General features: G+C 34.1%; 1 pseudogene; it reads left to right on the forward strand.

Moving 5' to 3' along the window:
* Positions 1-16,839: 16,839 nt before the first annotated feature.
* LOC107523820 (3-ketoacyl-CoA thiolase, mitochondrial pseudogene) lies at positions 16,840-17,830 on the forward strand (annotated as a pseudogene).
* Positions 17,831-25,936: the final 8,106 nt, after the last annotated feature.

Below are 25,936 nucleotides of genomic sequence, written 5' to 3' on the forward strand. Positions count from 1 at the left end.
AGTCTTAAGATTCGGAGTCTACATTACATTTTCTTTTGTGCAGTTTTACAGGCCCTGAAGTAGAGCAAAATAATTTCTACATAGAATCCCTAAAGTTATTTGGTATTCTGAAGATACAAATGGTGATTTCCATTTGTTTTGGGCTCTTACTCAAAAGATAGGCACAAGATGAGTTATATATTATTTATATGGTGATATTCTAGGAATTTTTTAAATGGCTGAATTGATGCGTAATGAAAGTCCCACTTTAAGTTGGGTTAAGGTTAGGTAGTCACAGTTTTTACTAAATTGCAAATATTATTTGGTTAAGGATAATCAAGCTTTTCAGCATCCTAGGTGTATTAGTTATCTTTTTCTATAGCTGCAGTAACAAATAACTACTAACTTAATGGTTACTTTAAATCATAGTTATGAAGGTTAGAAGTTGCACACAGATCTCATTGGGCTAAAATTAAAGTATTGGCAGAGCTGCATTCTTTCCTGGGAGCTCTAGGGAAGAATTCATTGCCTTGCTTTTTTCAGCTTCTAGAAATTGCTAGAATTTGAAGAATTGCTAGAATAGTTGAATCATGGCCCTTCCTCTGTCTTCAAAGCCAGCAATTTTTCATCCCTCTAATTGTTCTTCTAAGGACTCTCTTCTTCTGCCTACCTCTTAGAGTTTTAAGTATACTGTGATTGCCTTGAACCTCCCTAGATAATCCAGGAAAATGTATCTGATTTAAAGTCACTGATTAGCAACCTTAAATCCATCTTCAACCTTAATTCCTCTTTATCATGTAATTTAGGCATGTTTGCAGGCTCCATGCATGTGAACTTTATTTTTAAAAGGTGGGGGACATTATTGTACCTATCACAATGTGCCCCCTAGGCTCCAAAATTCACATCTATCCCATATGAAAAATAAATTCACCTCTTCCTGAGGTCTCCAGAAGTCTGAACTCATTGAGAATCAGCTTGAAGTCCAATATTTCATCTTAACCTCATCAGCTAAAAAATCTCAAATTTTATCACCTAAATCATCTAAATTAGATTTGGGTATAATGTTTCCTGGAGCAAAATTCTTCTCCATCTGTGGACCTAAGAAAGAAGAAAACAAGCTATTTGTTCCTAAAATACGATGGTGAGAAAGGAATAGAAATAGTGGTATTCTTATTCAAAAGGGGAGAAAATGGAAGAAAAAAGGAATCATCAGTTCCAAACATTGTTGAAATGAGGGTGGGCAAACTCCATAGGCTTCAAGGCCAGTGACTAAGTGGAGCAACTCTGCCCTCGGGGCTCAGGGCTCCACCCTCAGTCATTCTTTCCCTGACCAGGAAAGGTCGCACGTGTTTATAGCTGATTAGTTTCATCAGACTTTCTAACAAGCCTTTAGACTTTGGAGGGTACAACAGCCTTTTTTTTTTTTTTTTTTTTTCATATTCTCTGTGTCCTTTTGAGGACCAAAATGACAGTGTTTCTGCTAGTTTAAAATCGTCCAGAATTGTGTGGATCTCCAGTGTATATCGGAGGAGTTCACTCCGTTAGACAAAAGGTCCCTCCACAAATTGGACTTCTGCTGAGATGGTTGAGGGAATCTGTGCATCACATACTTAATCTCTTAAAATTTACTTGATCATTCTGATATATATAGTGATATATCCTTTCCTAGAACTTATAACAGTTGTGAGAAAAAGTATTGCAAAGAACCTGAGCATTGTGGTACCTAAGTTTCATATTGGTTTCTGCCATCCTAAGGTACATAGGATTTTGATTTTTCTAACATAAATTTTATTTACTGGAGTGTAGAGAATCTTTGAAAATACAGTGAGACAGTAATGATGCTTGCCCCAGATGAAAGAAATGCCAAGAAGTAATAAACCTTAAAATTCAATCTTGGTAGTTATTGTCACCAAATACAGAAGGGATAAGATCCCTTTTAATTTCTTCCCAAGGCCAAATATGGTGTGAAATTCAAAATACCAACATTATAAAACAATTCTTATGTACTATTTACTTTTAGATTGATATCATTTACAGACATTGAAGCCTTTTTTGAAAAATGGAATAAATATTAATATATTTTTCTTGTGACTTCTTTAATACTAGGGAAAATAGATAGAATTATGGCAGAGGGATAAAATGACTTCAGGTCCCAGAGTGACATGCAGTTAGAGAGGCTCAGGCAGTTCAAATCCGTGTCTACTAAAGGACCTCAAATCCTTGTCGTAGGAGAAAGAAAGAGCATATAATCAAATCTTACACGAGAGCACACCAAAAAAACCTCTGAAAGTTTTTAAATGGGTTCAGGATTGTAGGAAAAGTAATTGGTTCCTTCAAAACTTCCTTTCAGGCATCACAGGACTGAAACATAAGAGAGAATGAACTTTGTTTGAACTCTGCAGACTAACATTTTTTACCATTGTTAATATGTTTCACTTACATTAACAGGTCTCTATGAGTTCCCTCTTGTGGCTAATCTAAAATATAAAAAGAAAAAATCATTTTCTTCATTTACCTATGATGGCACTGCATTAGGGAGATAAGGCTTTATAACTGCCAGCTGTATGAGAGATTTGTATTTCAAATTCTTTTCTGGAGTAGTTTCTTAAATCTGCTGATGATTAAAATTCATATTTTATGCCACTCTATAGAAAGGAATATATTTTTACAAATTATTTTGCCTGGTTATTTCCAAACATAACAGAAGAATTATAAACTAAGTTATAACTCAAATATTGTCACAGGAAGTAGTAAAAGGTTTTCTATATACATACAATATAGAAGCACACGAATCGCTGTCTCAATGGGGAAATACTGTGATGACTCTTTTGTCTGCCATGAACATCTTGGGGACTTAGTTTGTTTCTTATGCTTTACGGTCATGCTCTTGTGTATCCCCATGCTATAAATGTTTTATCTCTGATGTTTATTTGGCATGATTTCCTACCTTAGAATACAGTCATTTGGGTTCATGTCTAGTTTGTCTTCTTTAATAAATTATAAGCATCTTGAAAACAAAATGTATGTCTGATTTAACTCTTTATATTCCCCAAATCCTTGGTTCAGTACTCTGGTATACAGTAAGTAAGTAATTTGAATGAAATTATGAATTCTCACAATCATGCAATTTAAGTGAATTAAATGTGATTATTTTTATAATTATTAATGCAGAAATCTGTAATTTCAATAAAAATATTGTCTATGTTTGCAAAATACCTTGATAAAATGTGGTTTTTTACTTTTCATCCACATTTGTAACTGGTGACTTGTTTTATGCATAGAAGCTTCATGATAGGTTAGTAGTCTGTTAAATCATCTGCACTAGACTAGACACTGGACTTTATTACAATGAATACCAACTATGGATCATGACTTATATGAATTACAATCAGATATGTTGGCTATGTTGATTAGACATTAGATTACTGAGTGTAAATATACTAAATTAATTAATTACCACAACAAAGAGACATTTTCTGAACAACACTTATTTAAAAAGCTCACACATTTGACTGAACTATTTTAATGAGTTCACCTAAGCACACTCTCAGTCTTTGTCCCTGTATTTTATGATCTAGGTCACACCACACATTATGGAATATATTTTCTTAATTAATTTACTTTGTCAGGAAATTTAAAACAGCAGTTTATAAGAAGCAAAGCATATTATATCAAATGCTTTTTTATTAAAATACATTGTCTTTCAATTCTGTTAGTCTTACTTGATATTCTGTGACATAGACTCTCAATCTGCATGTGGTTCAGGCCGCAATTGCCTAGCTTTTCGGTAAACCATGATTTCACATGCAAAAATTAAATTTAATATGAATTTATTTACAATTATTAAACCATAAATAACATTACTGCTATTTTTTGGAAACAGGCCTGGATTAAAAAGGTCTTTTAATGCATCTCTTCACCATAACATTAATATGTTTTAAAGCAATATGCTCACAATGTTGCTGTAATAATGAAAGCATCTCTATTTGCGTTCAAGCAACAGGATTCCTAAGGCTATCTTTAGACTCACCAGAATAATGCCTCATTTCTGATATCTAAAATACTAAATATTACTTACTCATATACTAATCTACTATTTCTATAAAAAAATGTGATTTCTCTGATGACAATTTTTTTAAATATATTGAAGGTAAATGATTTAAGTAGAAAAATGTGAAAATAATAATTTTGACTTGAGATCTTCTAAGGCAGTTTACTACAACATGCAATAACCATGTCTAAAAAATTATACTTTCTAAAATAGAGTGGCTAACACATTTGGAAAATGTATTAAAGGACGCACATGTTTGAAGTCTAAGCCATTTCTTACCCCTGAGCATCTAGAGAAAGCCCCCAGCCGCTTTGATGGGCAGCGTCACGCCATTACCAAAGCAACGGCCCTGACTCAACCAGACAACACTGTGCTTCACTGGCTCTTCTTCCATCCACACGCACAGTGGCCAGTTTTTCTTTTCCTTCCTCTTCAAACCTTTCACAAACCAGCCTCAGTTTTTACTGTTTCAAACAATACACTGGCTTTCTACTTTATTGAGAAAATTGAAGCAATTATGAATTGCAGATATCTTATTTACTTAGTACAATGCTGAACAGTAGTAACGAAAGCAGGTATCATTGTCTTGTGCTTAAACTCGGGGAAAGAATTCCGCTCCTCACCATTAAGGGTGAAGAATTTTGATCGATGTCCTTTAGCAGTTTTAGGAGGTTTCCTACTATTCCTAATATACTGACCATTTTGATTATTAACTAAAGTTAAATATTTTTAAAACTTTGAAATGCTTTCTTCTGTACGTACCAAAAATGATAATAAGCCCCCTCCTCTATCTTGTTAATATAGTGAATTTATGTCAGTTGATTTTTTTCAATGTTATTTCAACCTTACTTTATTGGATAAATCTTTCTTGGTTATGACATATCATATTTTTTATGTATTATTGGATTTGACTTGCTAAAATTACAATAAGGAATGTGTTGCCTATATTCATAAGGGACATTGGTCACAATTCTTTTTTTTTTTGTAAGAACTTTGCTAGATTTTCTTAATGATTATGCCATCCTCACAATTCAAGTTAAGCAATGATCTCTCTTCCTCTAAACACTGAAATATTTCATGTAAATTAGGGCTATTTCTTCTTTCAGTTTTGATAGAATTCACCAGTCAAACCATTTGGATCTGGGCTTTCTTTTGAGAAGTTTTGAAAACAAATTACATTTCTTATTAGTTATAAGCTGTTTCCAGTTTCTTCTTGGATCAGTATTAAGTTGCATTTTTATGAAATTTACTCATTTTATTTAAGTACTGTACTTTTTGTTTTGTTATTAATCTCTGGTTTCTATTTTTTAATTTTCTTTTCATTGTGATAAAAATATTGGCTGCATTATTTCTACTCTGTGAAATTTATTGTTTTCTTTGTGTTCTAATATATGATCCGTGTTTGTGAGTCCTGTGTTTACTTGGGAAGAAATTATATCCTCTGATATTGTTTTAAGTACTGGCATATTTTATGAGTTCCATAGATTTTTTTATGATACTGTTTAGATCTTTTACATTTTTGCTTTTTTGTCCTTGTGACTATTCTTGGACTCACAGTGGTGTGTTAAATTCTTCTCCAATAAATATATTTCTTTCTACTTCTTGCTTCTAATCTAATTTTTGATCTATTAAGTTGGTTGCATTTTTTGCACTGTTGTGTAGATGGTCATAACCATTATTTACCTTGAGTACAGCTTTTAGAATTAAAGTTTTCTTTATTGATATATTTATTATCTGTGGTTAATTCACTAATATGTAAGACCACACTTTCCACATCTTTAAAAAAGGATTACAATTGACACCTCAAAATGTTGCAGAATTTCCTCCCAACCAATATATTTTTGTGCTGGAACCAGCTCACACTGACATGCCGAAAAGTAAGCATCTTTTTGCAACTCCCATTCAGTAGCATCACACTGGCAGCTTGAAAGCAGCCTTGGTGTGAGCACTTACACCAGGAAAACCAACAAGACATACCACCTCCCCCTGCCCAAAAGCAGTTTTAGTAACACACACCTGAATGGCGCATTATATAAATACAATGAATAGTAGTTCTGAAACTACTCTTAATCCATTTAAATAGTAGACCTGTCTGGACTCAGTTATGAATTATGAGTATATAAACATCTAAGAGACTGAGTAAAAGTAATTTCAATTCGAAGATCAGTAGTATATAACAATAACATCAAAATTTTTGAAATCCTGAATTTCTAAATTAAATATTCTTCAGTGGCTCTCTTAATATACAGACAAATTTATATATAATTAGACAGTTTTGCTAGAGCTTTGTGATTAACATAATTCAGCACATTGTTGCCATCAATCCAAATTATTCACTTTATTTATATATGTTTTCTTTTGGAGTTCAGAAAACTGTTTGTGCTTTCATTTTTTCATATTTATTTTGTTAGGTGTTTGTATCTTCCCTTTTAGTCTATGATTTCATGCTACTCTCAAAATAAAATTCTTTAAATTCTTAAAACACAAAATAAAATGTATCTTAATGTCATATTAAGGTAATTTTTTTCTGGGCCATTACAAAGTGAATCAATTTTCCTAGCTGCCAATGGCAGGGCGATACCCTAGATTCCCATTAAGTCCAATCCTATAATGGTGGTAACAATTTTTTCTTGCTTTGCTTTGTATCGCGCTGTGAATTTCAATACAAATACTGGCTCCAAATTTCCTTAATGGATTTTTCCCCCTACAGCATGTGCATTTAGTTTTGAGTGGGTAACTCTATGTAATAGCTTTGAAAAAAGAATAAAATATTGCAGATTATTGTTATTTCAGTGAAGAACTGTGTGAATTGCTTTTGGAGGTGGAATTAGGCGTGCAGTGAAAGTACACAAAAGGAAAATTTCATTAAGCAAAATATATAGGATGGTGCAAAGTGAAGTCCATTCTCATGAAAGGAAAATGCACACCTTTCGCTGGTAATTTTTCTCTGTTAAACAGAAAGTGGCTCGTATCCGCGTGCACTTAGAATAAAGTGTGTTTTCTTGGGCACTTCTTTGATTCTTTGTGTATTCTCCACAATGTGGGAGTCAGCTTTGAAGGTGAAAAGTTTACAGTGGCCATGCCAGCTTATTTGTCTAATATGCGAACTCTTGGATCCCAAATGAAAATTGCTGTTTCTCACAACAGGGGGATGCGATACAGGGAATGCTTTCACCCCCAAGTAAGTATAAAGCATTTGAGAAAATGTCATTATACTCAGTAATCGTGCTCGACCTCCTGATGATAAAGTTGCAGAGAAAACCTCTGTCTCTCTGTCCCTCTACCAGAGTGCAAACCTCTTCCCGGGGCAAGGGACCAAAATGTGTGCTTTCTGAGACTGGGCACAGGCCCAGGGCCCAGGGACAGAGCTGAACCCAGCAGGCTGGCCTCCTGTCATCAGAGGGCAAACCACAGTTCAAAAAGGAGCAGAAAGAAGCTGGAGATAGTTGCACTAATGAGCTTCACCAACATGAAGGAAAATAGCAACAAGTGAGAGGTACTGTCTCCTGAATGGGTTTTCCAAAGGGTCTGCCCTTAAAATGCCACTCAAAGCTGAAGCACTCTTTCATTATCAAAGTATTTTGAAATATAATAATTAGTGTGAGAAATCAACTGAGCAACCCAGAACTGATTACCATACTTAATTTGTGTTTTTGCAAGAAAATATTGTGATTTAAAAAATATATATACGTAATATAAATAAAGTGGTAGAAACACCATTTAAAATTACAGGCGTCAATCAGAGACATTTTTTCATAAAATATCCGAAAGAAGATATACATGTTGAGTCAGTGAAATGCATTTCAAAGAAATATTTACTGGGAGTTTTTGCAACAGTCTTTCTGTCAATAAAGCATAATCTGGATAGTAATAGTTTTAGTATATTAAATATACCAGTATATTTAATATTTAGTATATATAATAAGTAAAGTGTCTGTGGCATTTTGATGAGGTTTAATCTGTAGCGTAATGTGCCTAATATCAGAGAGATTCCCCAGACACACATAAAAATATGGCAAATAAAATTTTTCTTTTAACTAAGTGCGTTGGCAAATAGTGGAATATTAATGTGTAATCTTTCTTGAAACCTGAGGTGACTATTGAAAAAATGAAAACATCAGGGAAACCTTTGTCCAGACAAAAGTGTCAGCATAAAAACATTATGAAAAATTGAACTAAAGGCAAAAACATAGGTTCCAAAGAATCCTCAAGGACTGCCTTTTGCATATTATCAGGAATTGGCATTTGCCCTCCCTTACTGTCCTCTGCATTCCACAGAGGAGCAGTGGCTGTACTTTGAAACACTCAACCGGCCAAAATATTCAGTGCTTTATGTTTTCCTTGTGTTACTATCAATTTTCAGGGATGATATTTAACTACGTCAAGGATCAAACTAATCAGACAAAAAATGCATGTCTATTTTGTTGAAAATAATTGGAATAGAACAAGACAGAGATGGAAGTGAACCAAGTGTTCAAAACTGATAAGGCTAAATAGGAAGCACAATAAAAATCACAGAGAACAAAGAAAGTAAATGTGTTCTTTTAATATGTTAGGCGTGAAAAGGCTGCCTGTGAGTACTTAAGGATAAGGCTGAGTAGGTTAAAGTATGCTAAACCTGATATCCAGGGAACTTAAATGAATTTCTGACTTTATTATTCAGCTGAGAAAAATAAAGAATCCTGCAATTAACTTTCCTTTTTGCCATATGACTATACGTATATCTATAGAAATATCTATGTTTAATTGCATTTTATTAACCGTTGGTATTAATTGGAAGAAAAGACATTCTTAATATCTCATGGCTATTTAATAAAATATTGGATTTTTAAATCTACAGCAACAGCAAAATATTTTTGTAATATAATTCCTTTCAAAATGATCTATCTTAAAAAATTGTCATGTAAATTTGAAAAATGCCCTATTTAAAAAATATTTTAATGCATTTAATTTATTTCTCTTAGGATATCACTCGAAATTAGATAATGCAGTATTATCCACTGTTACTTTTGACTGCACAGTGTAGACTGAGAAAGAAGCGTTCAGTCATTTCTTTTGCTTTTGCAGGTAACTTAAAGCATAATGTTATATTTTAAAGCTAGACAAATGTGGTGGAGGCAGAATTTATTTGATTTGATTACTCATGGTTGAAAAAATGAGTTGTCGGAACCTGGAATTAGTGTGGATGACACGGGGGGACACCTGTCAAAGCTCTGATTATAACTTGAAATAGCCATCTTCATGCTGAAATTGGGTTCTGGGCAGAGGAACAGCAAACTGATTCACAGTGTATTTATTTTCAGACCTTTAAAGCCATGCAATAAATAGAACTGTTATTCATTGGAACATAAATTCAGTTTTGCCAATTTGGCCATTATATTTGCTTATTATGTTCCAAATAATCATATATTGATTATTAATAATATTTAATACTGTTGTGGACTGAGTTGTATTCCTCCAACATTTGAATGTTGAAGGAATGTTGAAGTCCCAAACCTCAATGTGATTGAAATGTGAGATAGGACCTTTAAGAGGTAATTAAAATTAAACAAGGCCATAAAGATGAGACCCTAAACCAATCTGATTGGTGTCATTATAAGAGAAGGAAGAGACACCGGGGATGCACATAAAAGAGAATAGGCCATGTGAAAATACAATGAGGAGGCCATCTTCTAGCTAAGGAGAGAGGCCTCAAGAGAAACCAAATTTGCTGATACTTTGGTCTTGAATTTTCAGCCTCTGTAAGTGTGAGAATTTTTTTCTTGTTGTTTAAGCCTCCCGGTCTGTGGTATTTGTTTTGGCAGCCCTAGTAAACTAATACAATACTACCAGTAGGTGCATTTGTCTGGATTAATTAATTTAATCTTCACTACACCCATTTAAATGGATGTATTAACATTAAGCCTTTCTATTGTGTACATTTTTTAAAAAGTTCGTAAACTCCCTAATACACATGGCTAGTAAATGACTTATCTAGTAATTGAATTCAAAGAAATGGGCATCAGAACCCTTGAGATTGGCACTGACTATTGCTTCTCTCTGAATCTTGCAGTCTAGGTACCTATGCATATTTCTATTAATCTGATATCCATTCATTCTCCTACCTATTCACCTAATTTTTTTAAACCTGCATCTTCAAAACATGTCTAGATTTTGTTTTCGATTTTTGTATGTTAAAACTCCATGTCATCTGTAAATAAGATCAAATAATGCATTTTTGAGACATAACTATGACAAATTCTTATTAAAAAACAATTGAAAATTTTTATCCTTACATGGTGCTTTTAGATTATAAGTAATTATGGCACAATCAGAAATATATGTTTTAGGAACATATTAATTGAAAAAAACCATGCAACAAGAAATAGCAGTTGTGTTCCCAGAGATCCAAGGGATGTGAAATTCTGAAAGAAATGATTCTTATAAGTGTTTGCATGGTCACTCATAGTTATCATTCTTGGGGATTTAACTCCTGATGGGTTATGAAAATTATTTTTGAGCCTTCTTTGATAACTTGTACTGCAAATATTCTGACTGGCATACACTACACTTGTGTCACCTGTATTGAGACTTGATTAAAATAATTATCTAGATAAGTTTATACCTGTTTAATAACTGTCCATCGATTCCTTCAAACAGAGGTCACCTTTTGATCATTTTAATATGTGAATCTTCAAAATAGCCATTTTAAGATTAAATTTATGTAGATTTCCAATATTCAACTAGAATATTAGGGTGTCATCAGTATTGTAAAATAGACAATGCAAAGTGTGAATATTGTTAGATCATCTATATCTTGGGATTGTTCTTAGTATTTTAAACATTAAATTTGAATAAAACATTAGTAGATTGGGGCTGAGATATGTAAATTGACTGATGAGCTCTAACAGTCAATATGCATTAAAATACATTGATTCTGCATTTTACACACATTCTCACTATATATGAATTAATTTATAAGCAACCTATTTACACAAACGAATCCCAAAAAATATCGAAATAGAAATACTTTTATTATCTTCTACTTTAAGAACCAAACAGTAATATTTTGTTTTGCTATATATATTCTCTAGAAAAAATGGAAGGAGTTTCTCATTTGGATAACAAGATGTTAAGCATTCAAGTCAGTAAATGTAAGAAGTTAGGCCTGAGATATGTCTTTTACTGGTCTTTATTTCTATCTATAGTTTATATTTAACTAAAGCTCTAAATACTCTGAGAGTATCTGATGTTCTTAAAAATATAACAGAAGCGAAGGCCATGAAATTAAGTCAGAGTAAATTTTTTTTTTCCAAGTGTGGTCACATAGAGAGTCCATCCATTTTATGGAGGCAGTAACCTAGGTAGGTACTCACACTATAATCTGACCATTGAGTCCTGCCAAATTGTTCTGTGCCTTACAATGTCAGAAAAATAGCAGAGGATTTCAGTTTTCCAAAATCAGAAGCAAGTTGAAAATCTGGAAATATTGGTGTCAGAAGAAATAAAAAGGCTCAATTAGGTGATAGCAATGAGGGAAAAGAAAGTCAAGATCTATCATTAATGCAACACAACAATTAGAAATGCCATTGTGAGCCCACTGTGAGCCCAGGACATACTGGCCCCTGGTACATGAATACTCTCTGTATACAGGCCGTTTTCTCAGGCCCTTGCCAGCTGCATCGTTTTAATACATTTACATTAAACCGAATAATACTGATGGCAGTAGTTAATGTCCTTGTATGTATAATGCAAGACTTCAGCCCATGTTTTTGGGGTACATGTACTTATTAGCATGTTCATCATCTTCTTTGTTCACACCTCCTCCTGTTTCCTGCTCCTGGAGGAATAACTTAAAGGCAGTCTTTCCCCACTGCATCTGCTGCGGCTGCCCTTTGCTGGTGTTCCCGTCTCTGCCAACTGTGTCCTTGTCATGCTAAGCCCCCTTGACCCCCGTGTGCCATCGTTCACTATTACAACCTACCACCTATCTCCTGCTTCTCTTAAGTCAAGAGTAACACTCTTGTCATCTCTTCACATGTTACTTTCTACCAAGTAAGAGGTTAAATGAGTAATGTTTATCTTTCCTTTTTCAATTTTAGCATAATTTTAGACATACAGGCAAATTGCAAGCATTATACAAAAATTCTCATATACTCTTTTGTTGTTGTTACTCCTCACACGAGGATCTTTTTCCCTTTGCTTTTTTAGAGAGTGAGAGGGAGGAAAGGAGGGAGAGAGAGAGAAGCATCAATGTGAGGGAGGCATATTACCTCCCACACGAGCCCCAGCCAGGGCTGGGGTCACACTTGCAACCCAGGCACGTGCCCTTGACAGGGAATTGAACCTGCAACCCTTCAGTGCTCTGGGACCCAAGCTTTAACCCATGAGCCACACTGGCCGGGGCTAATATACGCTCCACCCAGATTCTTCCCCCACCTCCCCTCTGTCTCTCCTCTTCCTTCTCTCCCACCCTCCCTTCTTCCTCTTTCTCCCACTCCTCTTTTGGATGCGTTTTACTTTTTTTTTTTCTATTTTTAAATATCTGTGCTTTTCTTTAAGGCCCCTTATATCTGTTTTCATTTCGGTCTTTTTCTTCTTTGACATCTTGTGTTCATTCCTGACGCAGGTAAAATAAAGCAGAGCCTGTATACCCAGGTATGTTTGAGAAAGCTTAGAACATGAAGAAATAACATGACTCCTGCATGAATAATTGGGGATGAATTAAAACCCAGGTGTTGTGATGCAGTTAAACAATTTCTCAGTGTGCTTAAAGGAAAACACTTCAAAATCAGTCACTGTGTGGGTTGAGTAACAAAAAGATGTTGGAGTATTAAATTCCAGTGCCCGTGAAATAGGGTTTTTGCAGATGATCAAGTTAAGATTTCTTCATTAGGGTGTTCATAACCCAATATGATTATACCCTTAAAAAAGAAGGAAACTTGGATATAGAGATAGACAGACAGACACACACACACACACACACACACACAACTCCATGTGAAGATGAAAGCAGAGGTCAGGGTGATACATGTACAGGCCAAGGAACACCAAAGAATATCTGCAAACCAGAAAGTAAGTTAGCGACATGGAACAGACTTTCCCTCACAACTCTCAGTAGGAACTAACCCTGCTGACACTTTGATTTTGTGTTTCTAACCTCCCGAAATGTGAGACAGTAACTTTCTATTGCATCATAAACTAAATAAGAAATTAAAATGGTAGGTCATTATAAAGAAAAACATATTGTACTTGTGTAAAAATGACCATACCTGGATTGAATAATTTCTCTTTAGTAAAGAAGGTTTTTAATGATATAACATAAATGGTTGTCTAACTAATGGGAAAAACTTGGCAAGCAAAGGGATAAGAGAGAAGTGCATATATCAGTTATTTTGAAGGTAAGTGTTTCTAAATTTATGTTAGAATTTTAATTTGGCTTAATTAAATAAAAGAACTCTCTTGGCTCTCTGGGCTTACAGGTGGGAAGCAATGAAAGTTGTTTATCTTTTGGTTCTATGCATAAAATTTTCATGGTGAGGTTGCTTCTATATTTTAATTATGAGCACTAAAAGTAGAAAGTGCTGCACTGTACAAAAGGGGAATAAAATTTTATTTAATTTTGTAGAGAATTTATTTTCTATTTTTTATTTTTCCCCCAGTTTTAATAAAACATAGCATCTTTGGCTCTATGAATTTAAATCAAAGCTTTTATATTGAAAAGAAGAAATATTTCATTAAATTCACTTATTAAAAACTAACCTTTGTAAATTTATTAAGATCTCAAAAATCCTAAAGTACCAATAAATTTGCTAAAAAAATACCAAGCAATGGATTCTGAAGAGGTGACATATTTATCCACTACAGTTTCTCTCAGCATAGTTCTTAATCATTTCACTTTGCTTTAAATAATAAGGCTTAGAAAGATTTAATATTTTCATAACAAAATTAACCTAAAGTTGTCAAGCCATTTTATGAGATTTTTAGGAGAGTAACATAGTTATATATAAAGTGGTGAATGTAAAATTCTTCTATGAATTGTAAATTGGTTTACCAATATGAGCCATGTAATTATTTTAGCTTATCTGAATACCCTCAAGAAAACTTCTTAATATCAACCATGCACCATGTGAGTTGGTGCTTTCTGATAATAGTACATGATTTGCAGAGTAACAAATACACCATTTCCTTTCAGACCTCATGCTTCTGCGTCTTTTATTACTTCACTCAAGATTAAACTCTTCCTTTTAATTACTTGCCAAATATACATTATTCCTTTGCTATCTGCTCTAATTTTATTCCTTGTTGAAGCTTTCCTGGTTCAAGCAGAACTAAAGAGCTAAGTAATCAATCTCCTGAGTGCTTATTATGTCCTGCCCTTATATTGTTTGTAATGTTTGTGTCATAACCATCTGCGAACAGGTCTGTCTCCATCAGTGAACGTATGTTATTTTACTGTAAGACATTTTATCCTGGTTATCTTTTTAATCTTAAAATGTATCATAGTGGTTCTTGATAGTCTACAGAAGAATATTTACTGAGTGGATTAATAAAATCATGTTTTGCTACACAGTAAAGGTTACAGGTCATTGTACTAACCTCAACTTGCATCCTTCAGTTTTATGATTCCTTGTAGCTAGACCATTTGTGTGTCTTGGGTTTCCAAAGTAAGTCATAGTTTATGCTTCTTACCCTGACATCCTGACTGGCTTAGACTTTCCCCAAATTCATCAATTTTTAAATTAATTACTTTTGTTAATGGTCACTTTAAGTTAAATAAGTTTGGTGAGCCTTGATTTTTATTTCCAGTATAAGCCATGATTTTATTCAGTTTAAGCCATTGACTTCTCTAGTAGTATCTAAGACATTTTACAGTGAATAGTGTTCTCACTAACTGGTTATTACATCTGAAAGATAAGCAGCAATAACTCACTTCTCTCTTTCCATCTTCTTTTTTTATTGAATTTATTGGAGTAACACATAGGTTTCAGGAGTACAATTCTACCATACACCATTTGTATATTATTTTGTGTATTCACCACCCCAACTAAAGTCTCATTTCATCTTCTAAACAAAACAACAAATACTTTCCTCTTAAGAGGAGTTGGGAGAGCTGACTCTCTGGTGTGTGGAGAGTGGGAGCTGGGGATGCTGATGCTTCTGCTGGCTATTTGGTTTATCATTATGGTTCATTATGCTGTGGCCTTTCATGACCAGCAGTTGATTAGTTGAAAAGATAGGAGCCACTTCTGATCAGGCTTGGTGCAGCTTCTTGAACAGCATTCTAGGTCTTGGTTTCTCTCTTACCTTATCTTGACTTTGTTTCCAGTAAATTAAAAAAATTACCTTCAGATTATCTTTCTAGTAAAAAGATGGCTGCAGTTCCTACATTTTTAGTTCTGGAAAAAAAATACTTCATGTAAGTACTATGAATTTCTGAGATTCATTCTGAATAGAGAGGCTTTGGACTTTTACCATTCAATATGTTGTTTGGCTTGGGTCATGCATAGCCCTCCTCTGGAAGGATCCAGGGCAAATTCCATGGAGACTCCATAAACTGACCCTAAATAATATCTAAAGAGAGAATGGATATAAGATAGTAAATAAATATATCTGATACTGAGACCTTGAATTGTATTAGATGTTCTATAATCATTAGTGTGTTTTTTTTCTTCATAAGCAAGGCCAATTATGTAGGTCTTCTCTCAAATATCTCTTACCAAAATCAGTTTTAATCTTTCTCATTGAGCTAGTTATACAGGTCAAATTTTCAGAACAGTTTAATGGAAAATCGAAAACCAAGCTTACTCTATTTATTATGTCTAACATCCAGCTTTCCATAATGCCTTTTGAGTTTTTACAGGTATTATTTTTGGTTAAAAACAGCAATGTACTACTTTTTGGAAAAAGAATAGTGTGGGGTTTTTTTGTGTGTGTGTGTGTTTTACATTATTTTTGAAAGTTTATAAAAAAAAACACTTTGACACATTTTGTCATCTATTAAATAAATATTACATATTGAGAGATGTGAATTTGTTAAAAAAAATTTTAAAAGAATTAAGAGTAATTAGGAAAGATAAAATTAAAAATATTAAATTATTAAGTAATATTTTACCCAAGAATAGCAGTTAAATGCTGGAAAAAATAATGGAAGAAGCTTCTGACTTATAGTGTTTTTGCACTTCTAGAGAGAGATTTGATTGAGAATGATAAACCTCGGGAGGATGGTCTGCTGACCCTCTAACTCTAGGCCTGACTTCATTTCAAACTGCAGAAAACTAGAGGGTTCTCAGGCAAACAACAGTTTTCTTTCCACTAGGTTTCCTTTTTATATACTCTTTTAATCTTTGGAGAAACATTTGCAGTCCTGCTGCCTGTAAAAGTGATGTTTGAATGTATTCTGAAAAAGTTGCAAAGCTAGTAACTCATAAAATATTCCTGAGGTTGGCAAGTTTCACAAGATGAAAAGTTCACATAGCTCTAACAAGTAACTGAAAAGGAGACTGGTGTAGTGAGCTCCACCAGCACAATAGTTTACAGCCCCATGCTGGATACGGGACTGCAGTTTGAATTCTTATTAGGACCCAGAAAGATAACATCCCTGCCATGGTTATCCTTCATTGGTTTGTTTAAACTTAATTTATCTTACTACAAAATAATTGAAAATATAAATAAAACAGCTACATTCTTTCTTCACTTTTTTCTCAAAAGGAGATTAAAGCTTTAATATGATGAGGATATTTACATTTATATTTAGCTCCTTTTGCTCTAGCTTGAAAACAGGTCTCTAGTTTCCTTGAGCTCTTGTAACCAAGGAGAATGGTTACCACATGCAGGTGTCACTGTTTGGGATTGAATGCTGTGCAGATTGGCTTGGTTTTCAGTCCACTGTGAATAGATATCAGGAAGTTTATGTTAAAGATACTAAATTGTTTTGTGTGGAGAAGCCAAAAACATGAGCCATGCTCCCTTCTGTGTCAGAAGCATGTGTATTAGAAACAAGTTTGTATTAGCTCTCAAGCTGGAAGATTCTTTGTGAGCAGCATTAACAGGTCAGCGTGTCAAATCCCCATGGGAATGACTGCAGATAATTGTGCTGCAAAACCTAAAATAATCAGAGAAGAATGCATAATATGCTTTGTAGTCACAGCAGAGGTGGAAGGATGCTAATGCAGCTGTTTACTTTAATAATGAGATGGTATCAACTGAGGTGAAGACGAAGAAAAGAAAAATAGGTAATGTCAGAAGATGAGCAAGCTTGGTCCCATACAAGCCTGGAACAGTTAAATAAAATCCCTCCAGCACTGAAGGAAGAAGGGACTGTCACTGCAAGCAATGCACCAGGAATACCTGATGCTTTCATAACTAGAGAAGACCCTGTTATAAAACATAAGTTCACACCACTGGCAAGAATTATGGACTATCTTTGTCTGGATGTGATCCCTCTTACATGGATATTGATTTTGTCACTGCTGTCAATGGGGCACAAAAGAAAACAAGGCTGAATCTTAAGGACATGGATTTGGTGGAGATGAATGAAGCTTTTGCTCCTCAGTACTTGGCAGTTGAGAAGACCTTGGATCTCGACCCAAGTAAAATCAATGTGAGTGGAAGAGCCATTGTTTTGGATCAGTCATTCAGAGGATCTGGATCAATAATGATCTGGTTCATGAATTAAGGTGTCAAGGTGGAAAATATGCTGTTGGATCAGCTTGCATTGGAAGTGGCCAAGGTATCACACTCATCATTCAGAGCATAGCCTGGGGAGAGCAAGGGGTCCATTATGGCCCTCTGTTACTATACTTGACCAAGCCACAATAAAATAGGTAGAGATGTATTTATCATCAATAAGAGCTCAGGTCAGAATTAAGTTCTTTCAAATTTGAACCAGTCAAATATGATATATTTCTGAAATAAAATATAATTATAGAGGACCTTAAAATAAATTGTATCCTTGACAGTAACCACCACACATGCCTTAGATAACATCATAGCAAGGAATTTGAATAAATGTTGCCTTAACTTCCAAAAATAAGTAAATACATAAATGAATCAATGATAAATATCTCTATGAGGAATTCTCAAACTTTCTTATGACCTTAACCTCACTACAGTCTATCTCCCCATAGATATTTTGAGATACCCATTTATAGTGTAGCTACCACCTCCTGATGGTAAACAAGTAAGGACAAAGTCCTGCTTCTTTTAACCCTACCCAAAATAACTCAACCTAAGCTCTTTTTAATACTATCTGTGATGGTTAATTTTGTGCATTAACTTGTTTGGGCTAAGGGGTACCCAGGTAGCTGGTAAACATCATTTTTGAGTGTGTCTGTAAGGATGTTTCTGGAAGAGATTAGCATTTGAATTGAATTGTGTAAAGCAGATGACCCTTCCCAGTTGGAGTGGGCATCATCCAATCTGTTGAGGGCCCAAATAGAGCAAAAAAGCAGAGGAAGGATAAATTTGCTCTCTCTGTTTGAGCTAGGACACCTCCTTCCTCCCTTGGACATTGGACATTCCTGGTTCTCAGGCCTTTGGATTTGGACTGAATTACACCACTGGATTTTCTGGTTTTCCAACTTGCAGATGGCAGATTGTGGGATTACTTGGCTTCAATAATTGTGTGAGCCAATTCCTATCTCTCTCTCTCCTTGCCTATGCAAAATATCCTTTGATTCTGTTTCTCTGGAGAGCTCTGGTAATATAACCTCTTACCAAGATACTGCATATTTTTCCATGTATATGGACTTTCTTACTGCAAACAAAAGTAAACCCAAGTGTGTTCTGATGGTCTTTGGCTGTAGAGCACTATCACAAAGAAGAGAAAGTAGAAGTGTTTAAAGACTTGATTGGCATGGAAATAGCAAGCCCTGGAGAAAGTGCAGGAAGATGGAAATAATAAGCAGAAAACATCAAATTTCTCTGCTTCTAGAATTTGGCATGGCATTACACTACAGAGTATTGTGACTTATTGATTAAATTATCCAATTCAATAAAAGTATGGTGACTAGATGCAGGAAAGCTGTTTCTGTATGCTCTGTTTAAATTACAATTAAGTTTCCAGCTGGAGATCTCTAAAACACAGTAGAACCCTCGCAGGGATGGTATTTGCCTTGTTCTATTTTGGGATTTTTTAGCAACATCACCTTACAGCAGCAGCTGTTCCGAGTGCTGGGATTGATATGAATTTCTCTTCTACTGCTGGCAAGTTCAAAAGTTGTAAAATATTTTCAGTTCACTTCAGGTTCAGGTATCCCTAGGAGCAATTGTCTTCATGCAATCAAAAGGGAAGGCCCTAAGATTATAAAACAGGCATTCAGAAACTAAATGCAAACTGCTGTTGGTTGGAAACTCCAACTGGGACTTTATTGCCAAACACTAGACATTAGAAGATCAGTAGCTAAATTAGCCAGAGTGAACATCCTGAGGTGCAAAACTCATGCCAGCTCACTGAGCTAACAAAGCTACACTTGGGTTGACAGTAGAGCTGAGGAAAGACACAATAAATATGGATAAATTCCTTATCTGTTTCTATATTGAAGGACATGATTTGAAAACAATCTATCAGAAAAATAAATTCCACTATAAGATGTAGAATGGAATTTTTGGAAGTTTTATGCTACTTAGAAAATAAATATCTATATTCAAATTTATATACTATATATGTAACTAGTTCTAGCTAATATAATAATCTCATGAAAATCATTAAGATAATTTTAGTAATCTTAATTTAATAATCATAAATAGAAAATTTAGATCTTCCATGGATGTTTGTTAAAATGAGCAAATGCTAATACATATTTTTCCTTGTTTTCTTCTTCCTAAATCCATAATTTTAAAAAATGACTATTATAATGCATATACTAAAAATTTAAAAAATCATAATTTTACACTTGGTGACTTTTCCCAGACTGAACTGACTTATATAAGTAGCACTCAGATCAAAAGGTAGAACATTTAAAAAAAAAAAAAAAAAAAGGTAGAGCATTACTGGCACCATAGCTTCCCATCTAGTAACTATTTTAATATCTACAATCTAATTATTTTTTTTACAGAAATGGCACCTCCACCAATACCAAGATGGATAGCTATAATTGTTATTATTGTTGCTATTATTGTTATTATTATTATTACTATTTATAGTAGCTGTAGTAGTGTAGTATAAAATAATCTTATGTTCAGTGGTCACATAAGAATATAAGGCTTATAAGAGAATTAAAATTTCGAGCATCTGAATTTTAATTTTTAAAAGCTGTTTTAATTTTTCAAAACTATAGGCTGTGATAACCTTATCCTACAAGCAATGGAAAACCACTAAAGTAATTTCTACAATAAAAAGTTAGCAGTGCACTTTTTTAAAAGAAAAACAAGACTTTTAGGATTGTGGATGATGAATTAGTAAGAATCAAGTAGGTTTGGAGTCCGGAAAAGCCATTCAGAAAGTAAGAAATTAATGCACTAGATAATTTAAAATAAAAATTTGAACTAAGGATATCTCAGTCAGGATGGAGGTAATGGAAAGTATGTAGCAATAAATGGAAAGAAGAATAATCATGTCTAAGTGACTGATTTAATGAGGAAATTCTGGGAGGAAAAGTCGGAGCCTCAAGTGTGTCTTGGTTGATGTCCGTATCATTTATGATGAAAAATAGAGAGGAAGACATAATAACTAATGGCTCATTTTTATTATTTAATTGTAGAATAAAATTCATCCTGCATTCTTTCATTCTCTCTTTAATATATTTATTTTTTTAAATAAAGCTAACAGGACAGTCACATTGCAAAATACTTCACAACAGAAGTTTCTTAGCAGGAAAATGTGTTTGAGACGCAAGTGTTGGCTCTTTAAATTATTAGGCTATTCAAGGATCTGTTTCTTTAGAACATTTTTTTTTATTGACTAAAACCAATTATTTTTATTTCATATACTTTAACTCAGTCGTTTCCTGGATATCCAGGACTGAATATTTCTAGGCAGCTTTTAGTTCCCTCATCAAAATTTCCTATATTTCTTTTTTCTTCTACTGTCTTTAATTTTCTGCCATTATATTTATATATTTGCTTCTTTTCCTTCCACTTATTTCCAACCATTAGTTGCCACAGAAAAGGCATTTTTTAACTTTCCTTGTTGCTTTTGTCTCGAGAGAAGAAAATGTTCATTTCATTTGAATCGTTAACATCACTTTCCTGCACTTGACAGTGTTCAGGGCGGCCTCTCTTTGACTGGGATCAGTCCCACTGCAGATTATCTTAATCAAAATTATATGAGCTGGGATGGCATTTGCTTGTCGTAGCTCTTCTATAAATGGACACAGTTCCTCAGACTTTCTTTCTCTTTCCTGATCTTGAGATTCTTTGAGAAGCAAAGACCAGTTATTTTGTAGAATATCTCTCAATATGTGTTTATCTTATGATTTTTTCATTAGATTCCCTTTATACATTTGTGGCAGACATGCCCTAAGAATGATATATATTTTAGTTGTTGTTCTCAGCAAGTCAGATCAAGAGAAAAATAATTCTGGTTTGCCTCAGTGTTTTGACACTAAATTTGGTGCCATGTTTAAGGTGTGTCTACTAGAGTTGACCACTGTAAAGTTACTATATTTTATTATGTGATCCATTAAAAAATAATAGGGAGATATTCTGAAATCATGTATCTCGATACTCACTAAATTTCTACCCACAAGTATTGTCAATCATTGATGGTTTTTCTATTTTTTTATATAACATATTTATATATATTTAATAATATATATGCTTTATTTTACATTATTTATATCACTATATAAATATTTGCTATATTATTTAAATTATAATTATATACATATAGCATAATATATATGAATTAGCTTTTAAAGATGAGCTTTCTCTGCCTGTTTTAGATCATTATAAATTCATAAATCATTTTATTGAGTCACTTCAAAGCAATTACTCTATTTATTTTATATTCAAATTATCCTTTTGATGTTTCTCTTTGTCCATAATGATGTATCTATTTAGGTTCACTTCTTTTGGAAATGGAAGCCAAAATTTCTTTGATTTCAGAAAGGTATAAATTGCATATATAATATATACATTAAGGAGTCTGAATGAACACATATTTTGACAGTAAAATATATGAATATTCAAACTAAATGTGATTAATAAAGACTATATTTATAGCATCATAGTCAATTCAAAGCATGTTTTTCCATAAAATAAATTTTAAAACATTTTGTTTTGCAAACATTTTGGGATTTCAGAATCTAAAATGTAGGCTACATGTAAGATTCTCTTAGGGTTTAGAGAAATTAGATTAATCTTGGTTTATACAGTTCAAGTGCATTTAGAGTTAAAAAGTATCCAGAAAAATATGTTAATAAAGTATGGAGAATATTTAAGATAATATCTATGAAAGTCCAATAAGTTCAATCTGCCATTATATTTATGTCAGTTTATTTTATGTATAAAATATTTATTTAGATTTACATGTTGTCTAATAAGTTATGACATCATGTAATACTAACATCGTCTTGGGAAATTTGTTATTTATATAACAAATATAAATAAAAAGAATATAGAAACAAAATTTTACGTATTAATGTACCAAAAATTATCTGAAAAGTGGTTCTGGTAGCAAAAAAAGCAAATCTTAAAATTTTAGATTAAAAGCTTACACTAAAAAAATTTCCCCCCAAAGATTCTGTAACATCACCACCACCACCACCACCACCACAACCACCACCATCATCATCATCATCACCATCACCACCATCACCAAAGATATACAGAGACGTATGTTAGACTCTCTGAAGTTAATTGCAGGACCCTTTAAAATGGGTTACTCTCTAATTCAGAGTAACACTTGATAGTTTCCTCCTCTCATTGCCCTGCTTTTCAGTGAGGTGTGAGGATTTTGAATGAAAGCCCTGAAACCACTAGATGAATGAAAATTTCTGTTGCCAGGGAAACCTCTACTAGGTGTTGGATGGTCCTCATATTTTTCTTTTCTTTTTTTCTCTTAGCAGCAGTTCCTTGGTGCTGGAAGAAAAAGTTTAGGGCTAAAATGCCCCCATACAATGGGGATATATTCCATATAAAATATCAGCACTATAAATCAATATATTACTGTTTTAAAGCCTCTAAAATATGTGGAATAACTTTTATTAAAAAGGAAAAATAAATCTTTTACCTTTGAGTATATTATTTAATATTATTTTTGCCCTCAAGATTTCCATTAAGTGTGTCATGCATAAATTCTAAATTGAGAAATGATTTCTACCTGTCCTATTTTTAGTGCCCTACTGTGCCAATGCATTATCTATAATGGTTTCATCGCTTTTCATTTATTCCCAGAAAAAAAGAACACCTAAAATTCTTTTCCCCAGGGAATAAAAGGGTTGCCTCTTCTGCATGCCTACTGAAGGGAAAGGAATAAAAATGGGAGCTGTTCTCCTTTTCCAAGCATGGCTTTGAAGTCTTCGGGGTGACAGACAGAAGGGCCACGGCCGCCCTGACCTCGGGAGGAAGAAGGCAAGGCAGTTTCTCACGGAGGCTCCCTCCTGGAGGACTGACCATTGAGCCATCGTGCTGTTTGGCACACTTCACAGACGTGTGGCGTGACTTCTACTGGGAATTAATTTCGGGAATTACCTTTTTAAAATAGATTTAATCCTGCACCTTTAGAAAGAGTGAAATAAATGCATCCTTCCCAGCATGAAGGATGCACCCTGCACACCTAAAAGGGCTCTTTTCTCTTAGGCCCAGGGGACAGCCTGGATTTGAGGCACCGGGGAGCTCTGCGCTGGGGTGGCAACGGCTCCGCCCTGGGAGAATTGCTTTTACTGAATTGCACTTGGGCGTTTTCCCACCAGCTGTATTCCGGACATTAAAAGAAACAACCATAGGAAACGTCCGTGTCAGTGTTACTGAGGCCGCCGGTCAGTGTACGGAACAACTTCCTCTCAGGCCTCAGCATCACTAGAAGGGACGTATCCCTTTGGACACGGCCTGCTCTCCATTCCCACTTCCCTAATTTTGTGGATACCATGTCTCTTAACTTAATCTTGGTGGTTCTGACCCCCAGGAAGTTGAGAGTCAATAATTTGTACATCTCTGCACCTACTCGGAACTTATTTTAGGCATTTCTATCTGGCAATCCTAACCCTGAATTTATGCTTTCTTTCTCATGATTTTCTTTCTTCTGTTGCTAAACTGTTATTTTTTTAATCTTTTTGTATTATTAGCATTTTAAATATAAAATACATAAAGTAATTGAGTGAGATAGGATGTTTAAAAATATGTTTTGGCTTTTTGTATGTAACAAACTCAAATGCCCTTTCTATAATTAATGGCTGCTTGAAATAATACTTAATGGGTCACACATTTTCCCTATTATAGGCAGGGTCGAGGGCAGGGGGTGGAGGCATTGTGGTGGTAGTGAACTATGTTTTTTCTCTGTATGTTATTTTAATTGAGATGTAATTGACATATTAGATTATGTTAGTTTCAGGGGTACAATGCAATCAGTCAATATATGTATTGAAGCCTTGACTCTAGACTCCTCTTTAGCTCTGTACCTTCTCAATCTCCTTTCTTCTTACTGGATATCTTTATTTTAGTGGTTTCATATTCTTTTAAAGTTATACTTTTCAGTGTTCCTACTAGTACTTCTAAATGTCTTCTTGTATAGTTTAAACTTGAGGTTTTGAATAGTAAACTTCCAAAAATTTAATCAAGGTAAACAAACTAATTGGATATAGTAATGAGTCTTAGATGGATTGTATCTCTGTGCCTAGGGACACAAACAGTACACTACTGACATTAACAGAACCATTTCTGGAATAATTTCTATCAAATGTTGTTTCAACACATTTTTAATGCACAGGAGAGAAACTCAAAGTAATGGCCGTAGAAGATTGTGATTAGTTGCACACATAAAATGAGAACAAGTGAAGAAAATTAAGGTATTGACAAGGTGCTGACATTTATTGAATATTTACTATATGCCAGGTGCTAATTTATTATATTTGGACTTTTAAATATACTTTTCACAACTTTTTAAAAAAAAAAATCTTTATTAATTTCAGAGAGAGGAAAGGAGACGGAGAGGGAGATAGAAACATCAATGATGAGAGAGTCATTGATCGGCTGGCTCCCGCATGCTCCCCACTGGGCATGGAGCCCGCAACCCCAGCCTGTGCCCTGACTGGGATTCGAACCGTGACCTTCTAAACCACACCGGCTGGGCGCAATAGCTTCCTTAGAGCTGAAATGGTGGATTTCTTTCCAGAGTCGGAGAGAGTTAATGAGCATAATTGAAAAGAGACTTGAACATGTATGGCTTGGCGAGAAGCTTAAAGTCCTGAATTAATAAATTAAATTTAATGAAGAACCTCAGTATTTATACTGCCCATGGGTCATGACTTACAGGCTTCATCACTATTATTAATTTATTAGATATTAAATATCAGCTTTGAACGTACATCGTACATGATCTTACCTTAAGTTTCTTGCACCAGCCCTTGTCTCTGCTTGGCTTTTTCCCACCTCTTCCATGTTTTCTTCCCTCAAATGTGACCACCCTATGGAGGCCTATTCTGATTATTTAACACTCTACCATGCTTTGATCTTCTTTATGCTGCTCCATCATTCCCATCACACTTATTACTTTCTAAGGTAATGTGTTTTTTTGTTTATTATATGTCTCTCTCCATTAAGACGTAAGCTTCATCAGCTATTTTTTTCATTAACTTATCACAAAGGCTTACTTAAGCTTAGCATAAAGTAGGTTTTCCAAAATACATGTTCATTGGTTTAATACATTTCTTTGCAAGGGATAGGATTAAAGTTAATGCAGATAGTCGATTCTATGGTAAAAAGATATTTTTGCATCAACGTTTAAACTACCAGTTTGATAAGCCATAGACAGTATGCTGAACAGTG

The sequence above is a fragment of the Miniopterus natalensis genome, chromosome 8, assembly GCF_054644295.1.
Source record: "Miniopterus natalensis isolate mMinNat1 chromosome 8, mMinNat1.hap1, whole genome shotgun sequence".
NCBI classification, from domain to species: domain Eukaryota; kingdom Metazoa; phylum Chordata; class Mammalia; order Chiroptera; family Miniopteridae; genus Miniopterus; species Miniopterus natalensis.